The sequence below is a fragment of the Arabidopsis thaliana genome, chromosome 5 (assembly GCF_000001735.4).
Source record: "Arabidopsis thaliana chromosome 5, partial sequence".
Taxonomy (NCBI): Eukaryota; Viridiplantae; Streptophyta; class Magnoliopsida; order Brassicales; family Brassicaceae; genus Arabidopsis; species Arabidopsis thaliana.
Window position 1 is genome coordinate 11,025,065 of NC_003076.8, and position 27,337 is coordinate 11,052,401.

The 27,337-nt window shown below is 37.4% G+C and overlaps 3 pseudogenes across 3 annotated transcripts; 2 read left to right on the plus strand and 1 right to left on the minus strand.

Moving 5' to 3' along the window:
• Positions 1-6,634: 6,634 nt before the first annotated feature.
• AT5G29015 lies at positions 6,635-13,753 on the plus strand (annotated as a pseudogene; the record flags this gene model as incomplete). The annotated part of the gene is made up of 1 exon: positions 6,635-13,753.
• Positions 13,754-16,886: 3,133 nt separating this feature from the next.
• On the plus strand, positions 16,887-21,438 carry AT5G29020 (annotated as a pseudogene; the record flags this gene model as incomplete). Its single annotated transcript has 15 exons — positions 16,887-17,181; positions 17,336-17,516; positions 18,224-18,313; positions 18,371-18,440; positions 18,558-18,647; positions 18,880-19,299; positions 19,344-19,475; positions 19,586-19,670; positions 19,786-19,913; positions 20,032-20,130; positions 20,220-20,423; positions 20,519-20,659; positions 20,765-20,838; positions 20,860-21,070; positions 21,115-21,438.
• Positions 21,439-22,134: 696 nt separating this feature from the next.
• On the minus strand, positions 22,135-25,845 carry AT5G29022 (annotated as a pseudogene; the record flags this gene model as incomplete). The annotated part of the gene is made up of 1 exon: positions 22,135-25,845.
• Positions 25,846-27,337: the final 1,492 nt, after the last annotated feature.

Consider the following 27,337-nt stretch of genomic DNA (forward strand, 5'->3'; position numbering starts at 1 on the left):
GTACGAAAGTTGTATTATCTCTGTCGTAGAAGATCTCTGCCTCACTGGTGGCTGTGCAAAGTGCAAAATTAAGGAATTAAGGGACCTACATTTTTATTGTTGTTTTGTTTGAAGAGTATCTTATTAAAATAGGCACAAATTGGTAAAGATCTTCGGATTTAGGCATATTAGATACGGAAATTTGAGTGTATAACCAAAAAAAAACTTTAATTAAGTAACTAGTTATTCTAACCATATCATTACAATAGAATACAATTTATAATAATGTCATATCCTACTATATTATTTGGGAAGTACATTTTAAATGTAACCTTAATTTTTGTAAGTAATTACATAGGTATGCTATTAGAAATAAAAATTTAAAGAATAAATTAATTTATCTCTTTAAAGATTAGAAAGTCAAATACTAATTTAATTAAAGAACGAAATACATTATTAATTTCCAAAAATAATAACCAATCAAAATCAACATATAAGATTTGATATATAAATTTTAATTAATTTAATTTAATTAGAAAAACGAAATACATTATTAATTTTTAAAAAAATAACCAATTAAAATCAACAAATTAGATTTGATATCTAAATTATCATATTAATTTTTTATTAATTATTATAGTTCACTTCTCATCTTTATATGATTCTATTTTTGCGAAAAAATAATATCATCATTATAAAAAAAAAAGAATTAGAGTTTTTTTGCATATGCATAATTTGAATTTTTAAAAACGAATATAAACTGTTCAATACATGAATAAATATTATAACGGATGAAAAATAGATTTAAGAAAACTTTCTACTGAGTAACGGGTCATAATTTGAGATATTTATATTCAATTTCATACATATTATATTGAAAATTTATAATCTTATATACTACAATAATTAATAATATATTAGATTTTTTTATGTGTATGATGTGATTCAATTTTTAATACAAGCTGGAAAATCCTAGAATTGACGGTTTAGATCAATATTAATACAAGATGGTATACTACAGTTGGAACTCTTAAATTAACAATCAAACTACAAGTGTATAATCTTAAACATTAAACAATATAGATAATATCAACAAAACATATACAACTCACAGTTTACTATACATTTAAAATAAAATAAAATAATATTATATATTTTTAAATCATCTTTACAATAAAAAATTTTAGTTTAACTAAAATATAAACCTATCTGCGGTATACTGCAGGTTAATATCTAGATTATAGGGCTTATTGGATCTAAAGACGGATCATCAAAGATTTTCTAAACTGAAGCAAAATATATTGAATATTCGAATATCTATCTGTTACCAAATTATAAACAAATAAGTTCGTAAAACAATTTAGTATTTTATATATGAAATCAAATAAATCTTAATCACATAAAAATTAGCACAAAAAAAAGAATTCAACAATTAAAAATTTATCAAATCTCTATGTGTTATAGATTCAATCTCCGATTCTCACAATGAACTCAGCTCAAGAACACGAACGAACAAGTAAAGAAGAACACAAGACTCAATTTGTTAACCCGGTTCAGCTAGATTGGTGTGATCTAACCTACGTCCGGAGCCGAATCAATCCGGCAAATTCACTAGATCAAAGGAAGAGTTATGCTCAAACTTGAGCTTACAACAATGGCGGATTCTCTCTCTGTTACTCTCTCTCTCTAAGAACAAGAATTACAAAGGAAGAAGAAAGTGATGATGACTTTATAACAAACTCGGGTTGGTTAAAACCTTATCCCGTGAGAACCGAAGACCCTCCACTGCAGTTAGAGACTCCTCTTTACTTCATCATCTTTCGGTTTACTCAGCCATCCCAAAACCGGAGATAACCGCCTGGTCCAATGTCCTTAGTCTGATTAAACCAATCAAACCAATGAAATTGAATCAGAACTATAAACAACAACACTATGTTATATAAGTTTTGATACTATATTCGAATAAAGTATAATATACCTTTTCAATTTGTATTCTTTAACTAATTTAAGCTAACTAATATATTTGCTAATCTTATACCTATCAAAACAGACTATCGTTTCTTATCAGTATAGTATTTTTGCAAGACTTTTTTGGTGGATTTGGGTAAAAGTGCATTCGGGTCATATGGTACATTCCCCTATTAAATAAATATGGTGCACTCTTATGTTATTAGCTAAAATGTTTAGATTATAACTCAGAGTCATATCATTAATAAACTTAATATTAATAAAATAAATGGCTTTTTTGCAAGACGGATTTGGAGGGACGGGTTATTGAATCAACATTAATAAAAAAGTAAAATATAATTAATCCACCGTTTCAATACGGGTTAAAACTTTAATTTATTATTTTTTAAGACCACTAATATTAAGCATATAAAATCATCCTAATTTAGAAAAGATTATATAAAACCAAAAATGTTATGTGGTATGTATAATGTTACTATATATAAAATTAAACTATAAAATATAAATTTATTAGAGAATGATACAATTTACAAAACTTTTATATATAAAAAATAATTCTTAAATTTTAAAAATTACTACTTTAAAAAAAAATCACGGGACGGGTAAAGAAATGACAGAACGGGTTTTATTTTGGAATTGGGTTGTATGGTGGATGTATTTGAATCAATATTAGAAAATTTTAAAATATTATTAATATGCTGTTTTAATAGGGGTTAAAACTTCAGTTTTTTAACAATTGTCTCATGGATTCGTGGTATAGCGTTACTTAATAGCAATTATAAACTGTAAAATATAAATATTTTATAAAAATAAAATTTGCAAGTTTTAATATATTATTTTTAAAAAATAAATCGTTCCGCGGTCTACTGCGGGTTAAAATCTAGTTTGTCCATATTGCAGGATACATAGTTCTTTTTCTTTTTTTTTTTTTTAATTTTTTTTTAAGTCTTTGTTTTTTCTCCTTCTATTCTATCTTAATAAAACAAAAAATATATAAGATTCTTATTATAATTATCTTTCATTATCGCATCTACCACGAAGTCACAATGATTATTTATTATTGTTACTGCCACAACCGTATCATCACAACCACCACTGTCAACGTTATTGTTAGTGCCACCACTACCACTGCTATCGTCACCACCAGCACCACCGCTACCGTTAACGTCACTACTACGGTTTACCTCGATTATTTGAGTTGCCAATATTGTATCTCAGAGGATATAGTTGTTTGGATCAGATCGGTTTAACTCGATTATTTATCACTATCACTGCAACAATTGTATCGACACAATCATCACCGTCAACATCACTATTAGTGCCACTAGTACCATTGTCGTCATCACCACCACCGCTACTGTTAACACTACCACCGCTATCGTCAACGTTACCACTGCGATTTACTTCGGTTGCTTGGGTTGCCAATGTTGTATCTCATAGGGTATAGTTTTTTTTGGATCAGATCGGTTTAGCTCAATCATTTGTTTGTCTATTGTTCGTTCTATACTATTTAGTTTTATTTTATACTATTTTATTGGTGTGTTTTAGACAAATATTATTTACTATTTTAATAATTTGTATCAGATTTCAAAAATTTAAATCAGGTTATAAACCGAAAAAATCTATGTTTTATTAAAAACTATTAGATGATTTAATTAGTCAATTTTATGAAATTAATCTAACATTCAAATCACTTGGGAAAAAATGTCGTATCATCATTATTCTCTCTCTTCTTCTATTCTTCTTTATTCTTTCATTATGTGTGTGTTTCACGCGCACGTCCTACACCAAATCAGAAGGAAAAAATAGACTTTTTAAAAACCACTCATGTTACTTACTTAATTTATCATATTATGGTGTTAAAAATTTAATTACTTTTCTCAAAATGGTTATTTCTGCAAAAGACCCTATTAAATATAATATGAAAATAAAAAGGCAATAGTTTATTGTTGCTGACCATTGTACCCTTCCTCATATTGGTGCAAATATCAGATGATGTGGGCAATATGCATTTCTTTTTTCAATATGATTTTCTTATTGTTTTTTCACTTAATTATTTAATAGTTTTTTTAAAAAAATTAAATACAATAACTTAACTATCTTAATAATTTAAATAAAATAATAATACACCCTAATCAACGACTCATAAATCCTAACCGCCAAATATTTATCCCATCATTCAAATAAAACATCAAAAATAGAAAAAGATAAACTCTTAACTGTAATTTAAAAACGCAAACACAATGTTCTAACACATTATAAAAAACACGAAATTTAAACCCTAGTGAATCCACATTTACTTTTACAGTGTATCATTCATACATAATATCTAAACCCTAAGTTGTAAAAACGGAACCCAAACACAATTCATTAACTACTTTACGAGTTTGTAATATTCTAAATGAGAGAAAGCTAAATCCTAATAAAAAAATTGGTGAACTCAAACACAACACATTAATCATCTTGCAAGATGGCCAATATTATAAATATGAAAAAAATTAAACCCTGCCAAAAATTGGTGAACCTAAACTGATTTAGTTACAGCACATAGCTAGTAGAAAATAAAAAACAAGAAAATTAATAGAAACCATTCATACACAATATCTAAACCCTAAGTTGTAAAAACGGAATCCAAACATAATTCATTAACTACTTTACGAGATTGAAATATTCTAAATGAGAGAAAGCGAAATCCTAATAAAACAAAATTGATGAACTCAAACACAACACATTAATCACATTGCAAGATGGCCAATATTGAAAATGTGAAAAAAACTAAACCCTAGCCAAAAATTGGTGAACCAAAACAGATTTAGTTACGGCACACAACTAGTAAAAAATAAAATAAAAAATAAGAAAATTAATAGAAACCATTCATACATAATATTTAAACCCTAAGTTGTAAAAATGGAACCCAAACATAATTCGTTAACTACTATACGAGATTACAATATTCTAAATAAGAGAAAGCTAAATCCTAATAAAAAAAATAAACTCAAACACAATGCATTAATCACCTTAGAAAATGGCCAATATTAAAACTGAGAAGAAAAAACTAAACCCTAGTCAAAAATTGGTGAACCCAAACCAATATAGTTACGACACAAAATTAATAAAAAATAAAAAAACGAGAAACTTAACACAATAATGTAACTATTGTAACTATTTTACCTGATGATAATATTAAAAAAAGAACGATGGATCATAGTTGAAAAATGTTCACTCAATTAGATTACAGAGTTCTCCAAAATTATAATAATAAGTTTTGTTGCATATCATAAACCATTTTAAAATAGTATACCTAATTAAAAAATTTAAATAGTTTATCAGTTTTTTAACATAATAAAAAATAATCATGGTACATATAAAAAAGACATTTATATTATATGTCCATCAAAAAAGATAGTTAAAATAGAAAAGATTTCTTGTCTACACAAAATTTACATATCTTATATTCACAATCTTTTTTTTTCTATAATAAAAGATAAATAAGTTGTCAATATATTATTTCACATCTATTTTCTTCACCATAAATAAAAAATATTTTTGTTCAAAATATTAAAAACTCTTGTAAAACCATCACCAAAGAAAGGACATAAGCGTCATTTTAACATGAGAGAGAAGTGTTAGAGTGCTTATTTCAAAACACCATAACGTAGAGTGCTTATTTTCAAAGGTCACTTGGGTTTTAGTACTCTTTTTAAAATAACTCTTTCACTTTTTTGGCTTTTCTTGAATATTTTATTGGTCAAATGATGTAGTAGTATAATAATTTTTTAATTTTGTCACATGTTCAATGAATTAAGTGTTTATTCTGTTATGAAAGCTACATTGAAGATAAATATTCATAAAAATGATTTATGGAAAAGATGTGAATGATGATTAAAGTTAATTATTTTAAAAGTAGACTTTTTGGATTTCTGTTCAATTCATTAAAAAAAATGATAATCTTGAAATTTTTAAGGGATCAAATAATTTTTTAACCTAAAAAACTATATTCAAAAGTCAAAACTAAAACCGAAAAACTTAAGTTGCAAGACATGAACTTTCGTTATTTTTTATTTTTATCTTTTACTACAAGAAAACATATGAGTAGCGTGGAAATATTGCGTAAAAATAAATGCGTCGCTAATTCGCATGTAGTTAGCGTGGATTTAGCATCGCATTAACGATTCGACTCACATTCGTCGCTAATTTGCTTGGAACAATTTCGTTGCTAATTCGAGGCAGATAAGCATGTAATTTGCGACGAATTAGGATGGAATAGCGTAATTCGTCTCAACTTCGTCGCAAATATGCTTCGAAATAATTCCTCCCTAATTCGAGGCGGATAAGCGTAAAATTAGCGACGAATGTGGGTCGAAGTCAACAGTTCCAATCAAATTCATCGCAAACTACATGCACATTTGGCGTGGAATTTGCGTGTATCAATTCGACGCAATTGTGTGACGCATTTGAGACGAATATATATATGGTAGGTGAGAAACGTTTTAAAATGTGCTACCTACCTAGTTTACAAATTCTCGCAATATAGTCGCAAAAATTCGTCGCAAATACCTCGCAAACAGATTTGTGTGCCTATATAAAGCCACGTTGGGATGAGTAAGGAACATAATTCTTTAAATCTCTCTTTCAAATCTTTTCTTCTCAAATTTATATTTCTTTTATTTTCAAAATAATATATAATATGTTGGCGTGTGACGAGATTTATATCCGACGGGAATGGATGTATAAGCACAAAGATGTTAATGGATCAATGACAATAGAGTTTGCAGATGGGCTAGAAGAATTCATGATAAACGAAAATCAATTGCCACTCACGCAAGAAATTGTAATATGTCTTGTCCATGTCGAAAGTGCAAAAATGGTCGCTATTTTCTTTCAAAACAGTATGAAAGCAGTTATATAATAGAGGATTCATGGCAAATTATTATATTTGGTTTTGGCATGGTGAGGAAAATATGGTGAATGCATCGTCTAGTAACTCTAGTTTTCAACATGAAGAGGAACCTAATATCAATTTTGAGCCTCAACAATTTGATTATAGTCAACAAAATCATAATAGTTTATGGTCCATGATGCATTTCTTGAAACAACAACAATCATCGATAACCATGAGGAACCTAATTTAGATGCTTGACAATTTTATGATATGTTAGATGCTGCAAATCAACCGATCTACGATGGATGTAGAGAAGGAATGTCTAGATTATCAGTTGCATCTAGAATGATGAACATTAAAACAAATAACAACTTACTTGAGATTTGCATGGATTCATGGGCTCAATTAATTAACGATATTTTGCCAGAGGATAATTTTGCTCCTGAGTCATATTATGAGATACATAAGTGGTATATAGTCTTGGGTTGCCATCAGAGATGATAGATGTTTGCATTGATAATTGCATGATATTCTAGAAAGAAGATGGTCAATTACAGGAATGTCGATTTTGTGGGAAGCCAAGATATAAGCCAAGTTCAGGACAACCAAGATCCCGTACCAACATATGTGGTACCTTCCAAAAATGGATAGGCTTAAGCGATTATATCAATCAGAAAGGACATGTGCATCAATGAGATGGCATGCTGAGCATTCACGTGAAGATGGAGAGGTCACACATCCATCAGATGCGAAGGCTTGACAACCATTTAACACGGTACATTCTGACTTTGCAAGGGAGAGTAGAAATGTTTATTTTGGTCTATGCACTGATGGGTTCAGTCCATTTGGTATGTCCAGTCGACAGTTTTCTTTGTGGTCGGTAATCGTGATACCATACAATCTACCTCCATCTATGTGTATGCAGCGAGAATTTTTATTCTTGAGTATTTTAGTCCCTCGTCCTAAGCATCCTAAACGTTCTCTTGATGTTTTCTTACAACCTTTGATCCATGAATTACATCAGCTTTTGTATACCGGAGTTCGTACATTTTATTACTCACAACAACAAAACTTTACAATGCATGCAATGCTTATGTGGACCATAAGTGATTTTCCTGCATACGGAATGCTATCAGGTTGGACTACACATGGCAGGTTATCTTGTCCTTATTGCATTCATCGGACAGATGCATTTCAACTGAAGCATGGTCGTAAGACAAGCTGGTTTGATTGCCATCGTCGTTTTCTTCTGATGAGTCATCCGTACAGGAAGGACAAAAAGTTTTTTAAGAAGAACAAAGTGGTATGTGAACCTCCACCTGTATATGGCTGCAAATGGATACATAGATTTGCTAAGTTGGAAGAGTTGAATCGTGTGTTCAACTTTATTCCTCCAGAAATTCACCATTTGCTTTAAAAAAAGATTCAACCCAATTTTTTTGGGACCCACCATAAAGCTGAAAATTTACACTTTTTAGATGAAAATTGTTCAGCCTCAAAATAGGAGAGAAACGAATTGAACGTGAGAAAAATTTGTAATATTTTTTTTATCATATTTAAATTAATTAATTTGTTTAGAGAATCTAGGAAATTCAAATACTAAACTAATTCAGTTCGATCTTTAAATATTTTGTAATCTTGTTTTTGTCGAATATAAATCAACAACTATAATATTTTCCTATAAATCAGCTCAATCTTTGCTTATTTTGAATAATTCATTTTTTATTTTACTAACATCTAATATTTGTTCCTATAAATATAGTATTCCCATCAAGATTTATCTTCACAAAAAATATAATGAACTAAACACTTTTCTTCTTTCATAACCAATCGTTGGCACTCAATCATGAGTGAAAGGTAATACTACTTCAATTTACTTATAAACACAATCGTGGTCATATTTGTTTAGTTTCAATAATTTGATTCACTTGTATAATTTTGCTTCTAGCTCATTCATTTTACTTTTGTTTATTGAATGTCTCTTTTTTTTTTTTATTAGAAACAAACAGAGCAAAAATGGAAGCACTAGTACTCCATCATCAAATTCTAAGGGTTAAGCAAAGGGCAAAGCAAAAGCTACTGAGGAACCTAAAGTATTATCTCGTTGTTTATATAAACACATGTCATCATATATTTGTTTGGCTTATATGCTTTAAAATTATCAGTATATATAGAGTCCTAGATATACCAAAATTTTTCTCCAACTTGTAAACACCAAGCTTAAATCGAAAAGCTATCTCACAAGAGTGCCGGACAATCCGGGGAAAGCAAAAATTCAGGAAAAGTTTTTTGAGTTGACGGGAGTTAGATTAACTAGGAAGCCAGAGATGAAAAATAGACTCGAATATATGCGAAATTTGTGGCAGTGTAACAAAATACTAAGTGACCGCACTGGTATTTCGATTAATTCGATAATAGGAAAGATAGATATGCCCCGACGTTTGGTGGAAAGATAGAATTCAGGTGAGTTCTTAAAACATATTAGCATATAATATCTATTTATATTTACATATAATTCTATTTTATAATTAGTTTTATCATTATATTTCAGGAATTTGGGAGAAATGGCAAACATGTGCGAGTGTTGCAAAACAGGCCTATTCTATTCAAAAAGATACTTGATCAAATTTATAGCCAACATGATGTGGAGCAGGATGATCATTATTCTCCGCATACTCTACGAACAAACCTCGAACAAAGTCAAAATGAAGGGCCTAGCGATGATGACGTAGAAGTGGATGAAGCTTCAGATGATAATGGGAGTCAATTTCCTCTAAAGCTAACATCTGATGAGGATCTTCAACGAGCTGCTCCATCACCGATACCCACTACTAATGAACAAGGACGAAGTTCTCCGTCCCGTACCAATAGATCAAATTTGGGTGTTCGAAAGACGACTACTAGACGTACAAAGTATAGAAGAAACAACTTTGAGACTCAAGTTAAGACATGGTTTCAACGTCTTGAAGAGTCTCGTACAGGTTTACTGGATGTCTTAAGGTCACGACATCATCAAAAAGCCACATTTGGAGATGCTTTGGCTGAACTAGAAATATTGTCGGTTGAACCGATGGGAAAAGTTTTGGTGGGAAGCAAACAGGTTGCTGATGAACGACGAGGATGTTCGTGATGGATTTATGAAATTATGGAGTGAAGAGATCAAAATTCAGTTCTTGGAAAAGCTTGTTGGCGTTGATAGATATGGTATTCCATGTGATAATATCAGTTTAAGGAAACATGTATGGGTACGTACGTGTAATGCTTTTGACTTAGTTTCACACTTCTTCTTGGTAAACGATGAGTATGTACGTGTGTTTGTCTTTGGTATATCATGTCTGATGTCTATATTTTAATATTTAAGGTTCATGTCTATATTTTAATATGACAAATCTTTTTTTTTTTTTTTTTTTTAGGAAGCTCTATTGCAGAACTACATCTACGAGGAATTGAAAATCTGTCAGATGAAGAAATTGCAAAACTGATTTTACTTGAAGAAGCTGAAATCTTAGACACCCACATCTCTCCTTTGATGGAATATTATGGCAAGTTCTTTTGTAAAGAACCAGTGACACAAGATATAGGTAGTGGATGGCGAATGATTCAAAATCAAATCTATGACAATGAAATCGCATGTCAAAAGCTGATATGGATGAGTACAGTAGCATTTCAACGTTTGTGTGAAATATTACAAGAGAGGTATAGCTTACAAGACACGCAAAATATGTCTGTTGATGAGAGTGTTGCGATCTTTCTTATGATTTGTGGGCAGAATGACACTCAAGGTGACATTGGTCTAAGATTTGGTCATGCACAAGAAACAATATGTCGGAAGTTTCATGAAGTGTTTGGAGCAATGGAATGTATGGCGGTGGACTACATACGGCCAAGAACTACCCAAGAACTTGAAGCTATAGCAAACCGTCTACAAAGAGATAAGAGATATTGTCTTTACTTTAGTGGATTTATTGGAGCATTAGACGGGACTCGTATACCTGTTATGATGCCTCCAGGACAAGAAACCATTCGATTTGTGAACCGGAAAGAAAATGCAAGTCTCAATCTCTTGGCAATGTGCGACTTCGATATGCTTTTTACATATTGTTTTGTTGGTATGGCATCAGCACACGATGCACGTGTGTTATCAACATCGATTCGAGATGATCCTATGTTTCCTACGCCCGCTGAAGGTAAATACTATCTTGTAGATTCTGGTTATGCCAACAAAAGTGGATATTTGGCTCCATATAGAAAACAAAGTAATACTGGCACAAGATATCATCTACAAGAGTTTTTCAATGGTGAACCGCCAAAGAATAGCAAGGAGATGTTTAACAGATGACATGCATCCCTTCGTTCAGTTATTGAACGTACATTCGGAGTTTGGAAAAAACAATGGAGGGTTTTAAATGAATTTCCAAGATATAATATTGCAGTACAAAGACGTGCCATATTTGCTACAATGGGACTTCATAATTTTATTCGGCGGAACAACATTGAAGATGCTGACTTTGAAGAAGCAAATAAAGAAAGTGAAGATTCACATGGGCAACAAAATGTGAGTGATGATGCCAATGATGATCAAAGTGTTGGAGTGGAAGAAGAAACACAAGATGGGAATTATATGAAGATCGTCCGTGATTAAATTGCTGAGCAAATGTGGTCTGCAAGTCGACGTAGTTCTCGTCGGCAACATTAGATTTTATTTTAAACAATATTTCTCTACATTTAACTATTCAGCTAAATGCTCACCATTTGACATACTTTTTAATTCTCTGCAGCTTATTCATCTTATTCAGCTCATTTTTATTATTCAACTTATTTGTTCAACTTATAATTATTCATCTCATTCAGTTGGTTCAATTTCTCAATCACCATTTGGAGCTTATGTTTCTGGAGAAGCCTTGCTTGAGCAGATAGATTATTGGGATTCTTAAAAAGATATTTCATGTGGGGATAATTGGCACATCCCCGCCAATATGCCAGATTGATATCTGGTTAATCACAATTGCCACAAGAAAAACATTTTTTTGCAGCTTCCTTACTGGAAGGATCTTCTGTTGAGGCACAACCTTGATGTAATGCATATCGAAATGAGTTTTTTTGATAACATGATGCATACACTTTTGAATGTGCAGGGGCGTAGTAAAGACAACTTAAAAACAAGACTGGATTTGCCTGATATATGTTCGCGACCTGATTTGCATCTTACGAGAGATGGGAAGGTTCTCGTTCCAACTTTTAGATTATCCTCTGAAGCAAAGACAGCGCTTTTTGAGTGGGTTAAATCTGATGTCAAATTCCCAGATGATTATGTGTCTAAACTTTCAAAGAATGTTGAGCAAGGCAAAAAGTTTTCGGGTATGAAAAAGCCATGACTGCCATGTTTTTACGCAACGCCTATTACCATTTGCTTTCAAAGAGCTATTACCAAAAAATGTTCATGAGGCAGTTGTAGGTATGTGTGATAATTTAATTAATTTAGTTAGCAATATATGTAATTATACTCATAATCTGCTATTATTGGAACTTTCTTTTGTGATCTTTGCACACGGACTCTTACGGAAGACGGAATAGATCATCTAGATAATAGCATTGCGATCTTATTGTGCAACATCGAGAAAATTTTTTCTCTTTTATTTTTCGATGTTATGGAACATCTACCCATCCATTTACCACATGAAGCATCCCTTGGAGGTCCAGTTCAATTTTGGTGGATGTACCCATTTGAGCGATTCATAAAACATCTAAAAAGAAAAGCTAAAAATCTTGCAAGAGTTGAAGGCTCGATTATTGCAGGGAGTTTGACCGAAGAAACGTCTTATTTCTCTTCCTACTACTTTCCGCATATAGTTGGAACACGGAAAAGGGCCCCAAGACGGTATGATGATGGTGGTGCGGCACCTGTATATCCTGTTACAGGTGTTCCTGATATATTTGCACAAATTGGAAGACTAAGTGAACAAGTTAAAAAAATTTGGTGGTCCGATAAAGATCGTCAAAGTGCCCACACGTATATTTTTCTAAATTGCGAATATGTTCAACCATTTGAAAGGTATCTTTTACACAATATATATATATATATATATATATATATATATATATATATATATATATTAATTTAATATCATTGCTAACTAGTTCCTCTCTAATTGCAGTATTTCATAACACAAGTGAAAAAAACATTTTCCGATATATCTGAGAAAGAAATAGCGAAGCTAAGAGACAGGGAATTTGCGGGATGGTTAAAACAATATGTAGAATAACTTAATAATCCTTATATATCAAATTATTATCATTTTATCTTATATATGTTTATCTAATTAGTAATGTTGTATTTTACAAGTACATTATGGGACAGAGACATCCCGTTTGGTTTCACGAGTTAATCCAAGGTCCTCTTGCGATAATTACTACTGCATCCATGTATTTCACTCGTGGATATGCTTTTCATGTGCAAGCTCACTGTCAGCATCGGACAACAACAAACTTTGGTATTTTAGTACGTGGTGAAACAGATTATTACGGAGTGCTGCAAGAAATCATAGAAATACAATATCCAGGATTGGTTAATTTGAAATGCATATTATTCAAATGTGAGTGGTATGATCCTGTTATCAAGCGCGGTGTGAGGAAACACAATCTCGGCATTGTAGATGTTAATGACTCTCAGAGATATCAAAGGTTTCAACCATTTATCCTTGCTGCTCAAGCTCAACAAGTCAGTTTCATTCCATATCCCAAGATTCGGCAAACTGCGGTATCTTGGTTATCTGTCATTGAAATTTTACCAAGAGGTCGTATTGTTGGAGTCTCTGATGAAGTACCACTACAAAACACACAAGGAGAGATTCATGTTCCAGAACATACACTCGAAAGCGTCGTACATCTTGATCAAGACAATCGACAACTAGAAGAACCTGGTGATTACTCAGATGAAGTCAAATGATAGTTCTAATGAAGAAGAATATCAGGATTAAAATGATTGTATATTTATATATAATGAATAATAATGTTTGAATATAATTTTAATTTGTATTTTTATTTATTATCAATAATAAAGTTGAATATAATTTTAATTTGTATTTTAATTTATTCTGAATAATAAAGCTTGAATATAATTTTAATTTATATTTATATTTATTATGAATAATAAACTTACCATATAATCTATGGTTTTGTGCAAACTTCTAAACCCACTTACTAGTTGGGCCTTATGTACATTTGTGGCCCGAAAGCCCTTTCACACTTAAACCGAAGTCATCTTCTTCTTCTCCCTCTTTCACGCTTCTTCTTCTTACGTCTTCTCTTCTCAATCTTCTTCACTTTCTCTTCTAGTCTCAATCTCTGGTTCCTCAATTCGAATTTAGATATTAATCATAGTTTGAGTCCAACACTCATTACATTGCAACGAGTTTGCGTCGAATTTGCAACGGAACTCGTAATTTAATAGCGACAAATTAGCGACATCGCTCGCAATTAAATTGAGAGAAAACACGCGCTAAATAATTGGCCAAAATTTAGGTCATTCTTATTTATGTTCGGGAAACTTCTCAGTTTCCCTTCCATTTCTTTCTCTTTTCTTCTCAGTTTCTCTTTCTCTTCTCTTCGTGTTGGGAAACTTCGGATCTTCTGTTGGCGAAAGCATCATCATAAGCTCATGGTCTGTCTCTTCTTTTCTAAATGTGTTTGCCTATCAATAGGTTTTGTTGAACAATAAGAGTTAGGGTTTGTTTGTTTGCATGATATTAAGGTTGTGAAATTGAAATCGCCCTCTATTATCTATTTTTGCTAGAAATTTATGTTCTTTGGTGCTAATTTTATGGTCAATCGATTGTCTGATGCTTCTTTTTTGTTGTTTTATGTCTAGACTTCTTTTTCTGGTTATGGATTAAGAGATAGAACTTTAATCGTTTCTTTTTTGTTGTTTGACGCTCTGTTTTATGTTTGATTCCTATGTTTATATGTCTGTTTTGTAACTTGTTTGTTTAAGATTATGCATTTTGTTCTATATATCTACATGTTTCCTTATCTTCTGCAGATTTTGCAGCTGCGATAAAGATCTAAACGAGCACAAGGGCTGTAAGTTACACAACCACATAGTGCTTTCCTTTAGTTATACTATTTCCCTTGAGGTATCTTTTCAGTAATTTAGATAGCATTGTGTTCATACTTGTAGGTGAGAAGAAGATCAGTTTTCTTCAAGGTAAGATCACATTGATGAAACTCTGTTTTGTCAATATATCTTATGAAACTCTGTTTTCGTACTTCTTCTATTAGCAACCTTGGATCTTCATTACTTTCTTGATCTCACGTTTAGATCAGCAGTTTTAAGGTTTATGATTCCTGCGTAATTTATTGCATAGCTTAAAACGATGATTTTTACTGCTAATTCCTTTAACATAATTCTGCGTAAATTGGGATTTTGTATTCTCTGTTTCTGTACCAAGCTTAGCTTAATCGTTATGCATTTCCTCTAATATCTATTTTCATATTTTGGTTTAGACAAAGTGGTCATTGATACATTGTCTTCCTCACTTGTGAATTTTGATGGAACTTAGTAATCTTTTGATTGCTGCAAGTGCCAAGTCTCAAGATTCGTTTTTTTTTTAATCATTCAAGATTTTTTCTCGTGAAGCATACTTATGTTGCTTATGTGACTACTATATCCTTTGAAGTTTTGATATACAATATGTCTAGGTTAAGGCTCTTTCAATACATATTTTGCGACGTTATGTTTGGTCACAACACGGAGCGACTACTTTGTCATTCATTTACGACTAGTTCGCTACTAGACGAAATACAAAAGCAATTACGTCACCATTTTAGGACGCAAACAATATGTCACAATATAGTCTCTATTTCATGACTACATTCCGACTAATTTCTGCCTATAAACAAAAGGTCGCGATTTGTACTTTCGGACGTATTTGATACTCGCGATTTTTGGAATTCGAAAGATCACATAAGAAAACTGTTATATATATATATATATATATATATATATATACGTTGATTGAGTAAACTATAATCACTATAAGTTTCTAAAAGCTTTAAATCACATTATTTGAACACAATAATTTCATTAATTCTAAATCATTCTTAAGTTTAACATGTTTGTTTAGAAGAAGGATTTGAATTTTTGCAAATTTCAAAATAAAGTTATCAAATCAATGTTTTAAACTCTTATACTAATAGGGATACTCTAGTATACAGTTATGCTTGTTTTTTAGTGATTGGAATCAATAGTTTTGAACTGTAATGCCTAGAATCCAAAAAAAAAATTTGTGACTTAAACATAGGAGTCACAAGACAGTAACACTTTGTGACTACATTCAGACTCCTTTGATACTCGCGATTTTTTGAATTTGGAAAATCACCTTAGAGAATTGTTATATATACATATATACTTTGATTGAATAAAACTTAATCACTATAAAAGTTTCTAAAAGCTTTAAATCACATTGTTTGAACACAATAATATCATTAATTCTAAATCATTCTTAAGTTTAACATGTTTGTTTAGAAGAAGGATTTGATTTTTTTGTAAATATCAAAATAAAGTTATCAAATCAATGTTTTAAACTCTTATACTAATAGGGATACTCTAGATTACAGTTATGTTTGTTTTTAGTGATTGGTATCAATAGTTTTGATCTGTAATGCCTTGAATCTAAAAAATCAATTTGTGACTTAAACCAAGGAGTCACAAAAGAGTAACAATATGCGACTGTATTCGGACTCTTTTGATACTCGCAATTTTTGAAGATGAATTTTGGGCTTTTATTTTAATGGAATTGGGCTTTGGTTTGGGAGATGAATTTTGCCTCCAATTTCGTTTCTGTTGTGACTCGTTTGCGACAGATTAAGGACTCCTCTTCGTTATTTACTATGTAAACACTTAGTCGATTTTTTATTATGCGGCTTCTCTTTCTCCATTTAGGGTTTCACTCTCAAAACTTCTCAACTCTCTTCTCTTCTCAAATCGATTTCTCTCCTCAATCTCTCTCAGTCTCTTCTCAATCTTTCCTTGATCTCTTCTCAATCTCCCCTCAATCTAATGTCGCCGAAGGGAGGAAAGTCTACAAGGGGTCGCGGTGGCAAATCTCAATCACGTCTGAGGGTCTTCACTGGGTCAAATCCGGCGAAGCCATGTGGTAGTAGGACATTACCGGTGAATCCTCCGTATCCAACCACTGGTAAGCGTAAAAGGGCAGATCCTCCGAAACCAAGCAGAGGCTTGAGTCCAAATCCAACAGATCCAAGCGGTGTTTTGATTCAACCTCCATCGAATCCAAGTGTGAGTCGGACTATGAATAATAGTGGCGGAGGTGGGAGGAGAGGAGGAAGGAGTGGTGTCGGAGTGTCTTCTCACTCCTCTAATCCATCAGAGACAATCTCATAGAACTCTTCCATCCCAGTACCCGCCGAGGACACAACCTCTTCCTGCTCGTCAACCACGGTCTCCTGTTATTCAATAACCGCCTCTTGCTCCTCAAAATGACGAAGAGGAAGATGACGAAGAAACAGATGACGACGACAACAACATACCAATCGAAGAAGATGATGATGAAGAAGAAAATCCAGACCTAGACTACGAAGAGCTGTTAGATGGTTTGCTTAATCTTGCAGGCCGACAACATTTACCTGTTTTGTCCAAGGTTCCTATCCCATGCATTGAAACTCTCTGGTAATAGAAGCTCTCTGTCAATCTATCTCTCTCCTTTTCATCTTATTAGTGATGTGTTTAGAGCAGCTAGAGATTGATTTGTGATTTATGATTGTGATTGTGCTAGAGTGTTATTTGTGATGTGTTACTTTAGTTCTTGTGATTTGTCAAGTGTAATTGTTCTAGAGTTTAAAAAGTTAGCATTAAACATGTGAGAGTCAAAACTCACACAGTCGAATTGTATTTAGGGTTTCTTCAAAGAACAGATCTTTGTGAGACTCTCAAAGAACAACAGAATTATTTGATTACCGTGGACGGTGTTCTTGATCTTATTATTGAAAAGATGATGATTCGATCGTACAAGTGTTTAGAAAAGTAAAAAATAGGTGTTTTGTCTTCAAAGTCGGAGCGTTTTGATAGTCTGAAGTTGAGAGCGTCTTTATGCATGTCCCCTTTGTTCGTTCCTTGAGGCGCTTTATATAGGACCTTGGTAAACCGCCTCTCGCGATATTCTCGGAAGATTTCCAGTTATCTCCGAGTCGGCGATAGGGGTTCTTTTCTATATGGAAATCTTCCTTATTCTTCGGGAGTTTCGGGAAACTTCCATAACCGATAATATCCCAGAGATATTTTTGAAATGATATCTTGACCCTTCACTGAATTTGTATAAGTATCCTCCTCGGGTGGATATTCTACCTTGGGCTCGGACCGAATGCCGCGCCTTCCAGGCCGAGCCCAAGCGATCCCCGAGATATAGTTGAGCTTGGCTCGGGTGTGTTTTCTGGAATAACACCCGAGCCAAGTATAGTTTATTTGAGGTGTTCCCCTGGGTCACAATGTTTCATCGCACCCGGCTGGGTGTGTGTTTCCTGGAGTAACACCCGAACCGGAACAGCGCTGAGCCTAGCTCCTGAAATGCTGATGGTATCCATCCGACCGGCTCGGGTACTGGGGTGAAATCCGACCCCAACAGTTTGCCCCCCTGCTCGTTGTTTTTGACCAGAAGGATAAGTTAACCGGACTGATTGTACGTCTTCTTACTCGTGACTCTTGGCGTTCCAGTTTCCGGGACGGTCAAACTTCTATTGCGTGTGGCCGCCTTTTTCCTCGAGAAGCGGAAGCGTTTCGCTTGTTCCCGAGATTCACGCGGACGTGCTATATCCTCCCGAGCTCACGCGCCGTTGACGCATTCTACTAACTCTTTTGGACCCGACGCACCTTTATACCTCTATATATATCGAGCTCTTCCTCTGAGATCGTTCACTTGAAGTTTCTGAAGAAAAATTTGAGGTTTGGTCTCTCTTCTCTGATCTTGATTTTCTTATAACGGTCTTTCTTTTCTGGTAGATCTCCGCCGCTTTTTAGTTGTTTTTTATTTCTCCAGTTAGAGAATTTACGTTTTCTGATCCTCATTTCGTCAGACAGTTTCGAGCCGAGCATGAGTTCGTCACATTCTAACGCCTCTCTTTCGTCCCCCAGTGATCTTCTCGGCGACTCTAGTGAGTCAAATCACCGAAATGATCTTCCCCCAATTTACAAGCGAAGGATGGTCTGGACTTCATCTGAGGGTTCCGAGACTAACGCAGCGTCATCTTCTAATGCTTCCGAGGCGGCAGTGCCCTTTTTGGCTCGGGAGGATGCTACAGCTGACATCGCTCCGGAGTTAGATTTACCTGAAGATCCTGAGCCATCTCTCATCCGCAGAACCGCGCTTCAGCTGTTAACGAGGCCGGAGCATCGAATTGGCAACATGTGCCTGAGCTGTTCTTCCCCCAAGTTAAGGTCGAGGAGCATCTTTACTTTGGTCCGGACGAGACGGAAAACATCGTGCGAGCGTTTGAGCGGAAGGCCTTCGAGAAGGCCGAGAAGAAGAAAAGGAAGAAAAATAGAAAGGTGGTGAGACCAAATCCTCCTGGCTCGTCTTTATGCACTGAGCGGTCACTGTCGGACTTAAGAGCTCGGTTCGACTTTGGCGATGGGGTTACTCTTCGCGTTCCGAGCCCAGATGAGCGTTGACAATCCTCCAGAGGTTTCTTCACTCTATACGAGGGATTCTTTTATCTTTGCTTTCTCTGGTTGCCAGTTCCAAGGCTAATCCAAGAGAACGTGACTTGGTATCAGATAGCTCTCTCTTAGATAACGGCCTGGTCTTTGAGGCATCTCATTGGGATACTGGTGCATGGTTATGAGACCGAAACCGAGGTTACGTTTGCCAATCTGAGGAATTATCTGGAGATCCGGCGAGTCTCGAAGTCCGTGGTGGACCGATATTATATTTCTCCTGCTAAAGGTAGGAAAATTATCGAAGGCTTCCTGAGCAAAGATGACGCCTACACCGATCACTTCTTCTTTGTGGCCTTAGAGGATGTCATTCTTGATGATCTCCTCGGGAAAGTTCTGACGAAATGGAGACTTTGGGTAGTTTAGATTTTATGGTTTATTCATTCGTGCCTGAGGTGATTGTTACGACCCTTTGCTTACACAATTTTCTTTATCGCAGATCGCCCAATTCGATTCCTCGAGCTGTGTCCCGTAGATCTCGTCTCGTGTCATCAAGAGTTGTTGGCCCGGAAGTGCCATTGGACAAAGCACTTCTCTTGAGAGCGAGTTGAACGGGCGCTTCGATTATTTCATGGTGTTTCTTGCCCTTCCAGCTCGGAATCTTCAAATCAGCGAACCCAATTCCTTGTCGATATGCACACCAGCAAACCTACCATAAGGGAGGTTTATGAAAGGAAGAGGCTTGCAGCCGAGAAGAAACATGCGGCCAAGGAGAAGCGTATTTCAGATGATAAACGCGCTGCTGAGGGTGAGAGTGTCGATCCCGATGCAGTCGAGGATCGGGAAGGTGCCCCTGAAACTGTTGTGCCCGCCGCATCGGAGCCCGCTGAGGCGGATGGCATTGATGCGGTTCTGACAGATCTGTCGGTATAAGCGGGCAAGCAAGCAATCGTCGCACTTCCAGCTGGTGAAAAGGTTTCGGGGAAGCGTCCACAGGTCGACGATTCCGAGGAGAAGAAGAGAAAGAAGAAGAAGAAGAAGGTAGCAAAAAGGATGACGAGCCTCCCATTTTCGAAGATAAGGCTACTTTGGTGAATCTCGTCGGGAAGTGCGCCGGTCGCCTGCTCCCGCCTCCAGATACTCTGCTAGAGTCTAGAAAGTACGTGAGACTGCTTTATATTTTCTAAGGGTAAGTATGTTATTCATTTTAGATGCTTGGCGTGTTCTCCGAGCTGTTATGATCGTGGATGCCTGTTTTTATGTATCAGGTTGTTGGCTCGATGAACCGGATGGTCCAATCTTATGATACGGCCATGCGGAACAATCTAGAGGCGATTAATAGGTTGGCTGAGGCTTAGGCCAGGGCGAAAGAGGCCGAAAAGGCGAGAGACGCGGCGATCGCCGAGGCCACTGAGGCAAAACTGGCGAGAGAAAGGGCTGAGAAAGAGGCCTTTGTCAATAAGGAGAATGCGATCAGGGTGGCCGAGCGCAACATGAAGATGGACTCTGAGGTTGTTCGTTGCAAGCGACTGCTCGTCGAAGCGAAAGGGCTCAAGGACAGCGAAGTGGCTCGGGTCGCGCAAACGGCGAGGTGGAGGAGAAAATGTCGCTCTTCGAGGACGCTAACGATCAGTTTATGTATTTGTCCCAAGCGGGGGCCAATGCACAGCTCATTAAGGCGCTTGAAGATGGTGGATCCTTGGCGACCGAGAAGAAGCAGGTTGAGGATTGGCTCAGGGATTTCGCTGATGCGGAGGTGAATCTCATTCGTCTCCCGTCTGAGTTGAAGGAAGAGCTCAAAGCCCCTGCTCCTGAGCTTGCTCCTCTAAGCCCTGGAGGTCATAGATCGGTCGAGACTCTCGCAGATGAAGTGGGGGTCACCGATCAGTCTGGATCGTATCTGCTTGCCGCTGGGACTCTCCCGACTGAAAAGCTTGAGTAGATACCCGTGGCGTTTTTCTTTAGACTTTGCGCCTGGACAGCTTTATCCGTATTTCTATAGAACCTATGTCTGGATGGCTTTATCCACTTATTATTGTAGAACTTATGCTTGGGATTTTTTTTTGCTTGAATGTTTTAAAAACTGATTCGTTCCCGAAGCGTTTTATTGACTGGGGCTAGTGTGAAAGAACAGGACTTTTGAGTGAAACTTCTCGGTTGTGATCTGATCCGATTCACTTCTTAACCAGCGTTTAGAAATGTGCTGGGGTACCAGTGTTTAGAGTATAACCAGGTTTCTGAAGATAAAAGAATTATGTTTAGAAGTAATCTGACAGATTTTATCTCGTACTTATATAGTGCGCTATAGCCGAGCAAGCATAAAAGATACTCCGAGCCGTCGCTCATCGTATTAACCGAAGCGTTTAGAAATGGGAAATGGATTTTTATTTATGCAGAAGTCGGAAACTTACAAAATAAATAATGAATGGGAGTATGGATATACGGACCCTCTCCCCCCTTTTTTTATTTGGGGGGGGGGTAGCTGAACTCATCCCAAGACGAGCTGCCTACGTACCCTTTTCAGGGATCAAGCCACCTCGTAGTTCAAGTTTAGTCACCTCGGATTTAGTTGTAGTATATCCTTAGGTGCATTGCATTCCAAGATCTTGGAATGGCTTTGCCGCTTAGATCGGCAAGTTCATAAACGCGGGTCTGACGACTTTAGAGATCAGGTATAGTCCTTCCCAGTTCGCCCCAAGCTTCCTAGCGTTCGGCTCGTCGGTGTTTTGAAAGATTTTTCGGAGAACTCGGTCTCCTTCATGAAATCTTCGCTGTCGGTAATTCTGTATTCGCACTAGGGCTGAATCTCTTCGTTCATCGATTAGATCTAGCTCGTCGATTATCCTTTGAGTATTATCTGGTTCGCGCTCGGGAGACAGGCTCCGCCGCAGACACGGTACTGTCATTTCGGCTGGAATCACACATTCCGTTCTATAGACTAATGTGAATGGGGTTTCCCCTGTGGCTCGACGAGGCGTTGTTCGATGTGACCATAGAACACCTTTGAGTTCGTCGGCCCACGAGCCCTTCTTGGCGGTGAGTCGCTTTTTCAAGCCGTCAAGGATCGTCTTGTTTGCGGCCTCGGCTTGACCGTTCCCTTGGGGATACCGTGGTGTTGACTTGCTAAGACGGATTCCCCACTTATCGCAAAAACCTTGGAAGCGGGTCGATATGAATTGCGAGCCGTTGTCTGTAACGATCTCGTAAGGGATACCGTGGTGACATAGGATGTGTTTCCACACAAAACTTTTCGACTTGAGCGTCCTTGATGCTGGCGTACGATTCGGCCTCTATCCATTTAGAGAAGTAATCGGTTAAGACAAAAACTAACTTCTTTTACTTCGAGGCGTGCATCGGGCTGATTATGTCCATCGACCAACGCATAAATGGATATGGTGAGGCGATTGATAAAGCTCGGCCGGTGGATGGATCGTTGGTGCGTGCCTTTGGCATTTTTCGCATCGTTTGGAGAACTTTTCGCAATCCTTGATCATCGCTGGCCAGAAATAACCGTGGCGTTTTATCTTTATAGCTAGGGCTCTTCCCCGGAATGATTTCCACACAAGCCTCCGTGAACTTCTTTCATGACTTTGCGAGCTGCTTCTTTTTCCACGCAAGTCATTAAGGGTCCTGATAACCGCCACTTGAAGAGTTTCTCCTCGACCAGAACGAAACGCGCAGCCTGATCTTTCAGCTTCCGAGCTTCCCACTTGTTCGAGGGCACTTTTCCTTCAGATATGTAGCTTCTGATGGGTTCTATCCATTCTGAATTGCAACCAAGGTCCGACCTGTCATCTGAAGCATCTTCGCAACCCGCGACAACCTGTACGGGGAAGGCATGTTCCTCTTTGTCAAGCTCGATGCTTGGCTTTTCGATAAACTCCACTGGGATGAATCTCCTCAGGTTTGGGTCGGATGTTGAGGCCAGAGCAGCTAGGGCGTCGGCCGACGTACTTTCCCCTCAGGAATCCTTGTCAACTCGAACTCGTCGAACTGTTTCACCCGATCTTGTACATGAGCATGATAGGCTTCCATTCGTTCGTCTCGAGCCGTGTACTATCCGTTGAACTGATTCGCGACGAGCTAGGAGGAGCAAAAAGCTCAGATTTTCATGATCTTCAGTCCCCGAGCTAGATTAAGCCCAGCCACGAGTGCTTCGTATTCGGCCACGTTGTTGGTTGCCTCGAAATTCAGTCTGAATGACTGCTCGAGAACCTCGCCCGTGGGTGAGGTGAGACGGAGATCCACGCTCGAACCTTATTTTGATGACGAGCCGTCCACGTGTAGTTGTCAAGTTGTATCGAGCGGATTCTCCCTAGCTTCCTTTGTTCGACGATAAAGTCGTCTAGGACCTGGGATTTTGCACACATTTTGTTCCGATACTGATGTCATACTCGCTGAGCTCGATAGCCCACTTAGCCAGACGACCCTATTGGCTCGGACTACGCAAGACAGCGCGGAGCGGCATGGATCCCATTACCACGATGGAGTGGGATTGGAAATAGGGTCGCAGCTTTCGAGCTGACATTACGACTGCTAACGCAAGTTTTTCCATTTGCAGGTAGTGAGATTCTGCGCCAGTAAATGTTTGTGAGACGTAAAAGATCGGCTTCTATTCGCCTCTGTCATCTCAGACTAAAACTCCGCTGAACGCAGAATCCGATACAGCGACATACAAATAGAGTGGTTCTCCGATTACAGATTTCGCGAGGATCGGTGGGGTCGCTTGGTACTTCTTGAGTTTCTGGAAAGCCTCCTCGCATCGGGTTGTCCATTCGAACTTTTTATTTCCCCGAAGCACGTCGTAAAAAGCCAAGCATTTGTCGGTGGATCGGGAGATGAATCAATTAAGGGCTGCGACTCTTCCAGTTAGATGCTGCACTTCGCGTTTGTTTTGAGGCGATGCCATTCCCAATAACGCCTCGATTTGCTTCGGATTTGCCTCGATGCCGCAATGCGTAACTAGATATCCGAGGAATCTTACTCCGAAGCGACATTTGGTTGGATTAAACTTAACGTTGTAGAGGTTAAGCTGCTGGAAACATTCGCGTAAATGGGCTATGTGTTCTTCCTCTTCCATGGATTTTACCAGCATATCGTCGATGTACACTTCCATTGTTTTTCCGATCTGTAGTGTGAAGATTTTGTTGACGAAACGCTGGTAAGTTGCCCTGGCGTTGCTAAGTCCGAATGGCATCACTCGGTAACAAAAAATTCTTTGCTCTGTGTAGAAATCGGTCTTTGGTCTTTGGGGTTCATCATGATCTGGTTGTATCCAGCGAAAGCGTCCATGAATGATAGCAATTTGTTCCCAGAGGTTTATTCCACGAGGCGATCGATATGCGGTAGTGGGAAACTGTCCTTTGGGCAGGCTTTGTTCAGGTCGGTGAAGTCGAAGCACACTCTCCACTTGTCGTTCTTCTTTTTCACCACGACCAGATTTGCAAGCTAGTCGGGATATTTCGCCTCGGTGATGGAGCCGATCCTTAGCAGTTTCTCTACCTCGGCTCTCACAGCCCCCGACCTAACTTTCTCCTCTTCTGCTTAACAGGTTTAAACATTAGGTCGACGTTGAGCTCGTGCTCTACGATTTTGACGCTTACTCCAGGCAAGTTTTCCGAGGACCAGGCGAAGGTGTTGACGTTTTCCCTGAGGAAAGAAGTTAGCTCGGTCGTCACCTCTTCGCCCAAATCTCCGCCAATTTCCACGCATCGTTCGAGGTTCTCCTCATCAAGACAAACATATATTACTGGGTCAGAAACTGGTCTCGTTGATTCCCGGATCTTTAGTTGCTATAACTGCTCGGAGATTGCTTTTTCTTCGGCTCGTCCCAACTTAGCCTTCTTGTGATTTGCGTCGGCTGTTGATTCGGTGACGGGGTTTCTAAGTTTGTGTGCTGCCATGAAGCGAATTCGGGCACTTTTCTGATTTCTCCAGATGGTCTTCACGACGTTGCTTGTGGGAAAGTTCAGGCAGAGATGATAAGTTGAGGCGACGGCTCGAATTTGATTTAGCCATGGCGTTCTGATAATTGCGTTATAAACGGTTGGCTGGTCAGTAACGGAGAAATCGACGATTTTTGTTATTCCTTTGGCTCGGACTGGTAATTTGATGGTGCTGGGGTCATGGTGGTCTCTCAAGAGAATCCGAGCACAGGTCGTGGAGTCGGTACGACTTGCGCCATATCGATCTTCATTTCTCGCAAGGTCGTCAGAAAAATGATGTCCAGCGTGCTCCCTGTATCGACTAAAATTTGCTCGACATTGAAATCTCTGATAGTCATTGTAATGACCAAGGGATCATTGTGCGGCCGATACAGGCCGTTAGTATCGCTCTCATGGAAAGTGACTTCGTCGTCTGGTCCGTTAAATGACCGCGTCCAGTTACAGTTTGAACCGGCCTTCCTCTGATAAGCTTTGATTGAATCCGTTGTGTCTTGACAAAAAGCTGAATCTCCCAAAATCGTGAAGATTCTCCCTCGAGCAGCTTCTGGCTCGTCATCATCCACCTCGCGGTTGCCTCGCCTCTCTTGGGCCCTTCAAGGTTCGCCGTGGGGGCTGCCTATAACGCCCCCGAATCGCTCTATGGCCAGACAAGCCAAGGGCAACCCGGAAATGCCACATTGATAGCTAACACGGACAACCCAACTTAGGTTCCAAATGGCTTTAGACCTTTAGCCAGATTATCCACATGAACATCCCTCACGAACGCGGTTTAGGCTTTTCAACCCTTGCCATGACCGTGAGTTATGTCAGTCCGGACAAGACTAATATCGCATGAAACACACTCTTTATATGAAAATAATCTTTTATAATATATAAATTTCTCAGACAACCAAGTATCCAAAATGTTTCAACAATGGCCCCTTGAGCATACACTCTCAAATCCAACAAAAATCATAATTATTAAGTTTTGCAAAAAGCAACAAACTCTATACCGGCTTTCCTACGTCCTGAGCATCCCTCTAATGGTTCCCACTAAGGTTTCCTACAAAACAAAATGGAGTCATACGTAATCTAAGATTACTTAGTGAGCTCGGTCTATGCAACTAAGACTCCATTTTTATTAACTCTTTTAAATAGGGCCCGATATGCTGCCTTCAAACACCCCACACCAAAAACACAAACTCCCGGGATCTCTCGCTTTACAACCACAAAGGCATGTAACCAGAGCATCCCTACCAAACGCTACACCATCGTGTAGACAACTCGGCTAGGGTAGCTAGCCCCGTCTCTCCGAGCCCTTCGCACTAAGTGGCAGTAAGGTAACAACGTTAACAAGATCCCACAATAGCACGATTCACTACGAAGGTCAGACATACCACGATCTTGATACGCTTTTCGGTACTACGTCCTTTCGTTCTCATATTTACCTTTACGATGCTTCCAATCTTAACTTCGTTTAACTCATCATCTTCTTTGAATCTACAACCTCCTCTTATTTTGTACACTTCTCCCTTTAGCGGCTTCAGTTGAACTACTTAACTCATCACTCTTCTGTACCGACTTTCTCCTTTAAGTTTTGGATCTTTCATACCTTGCACCTTTACTCGCTCGATAATCCTCTTGCATTATCTCTATCTTGATCATCCCGCTTACACCCGTTTACTCTCTGATCATGTATCCTTCTTCGAACATTACCATTTGATTCTTAGGCTCAGTTTTCTTCCCACATCCCTCCGATAACGATATTACTTTGATCAAACTTCACCTTCTCGATTTTTTAATTCACCTCACCTTGTCTTATTACGCCTCCTTTTTCCCTTTATAATGATCCCAAAAATATACTCCATCTCCTTTCTTGAGCTTCATCGTTACTCACCATATATTGATTTGTGATCA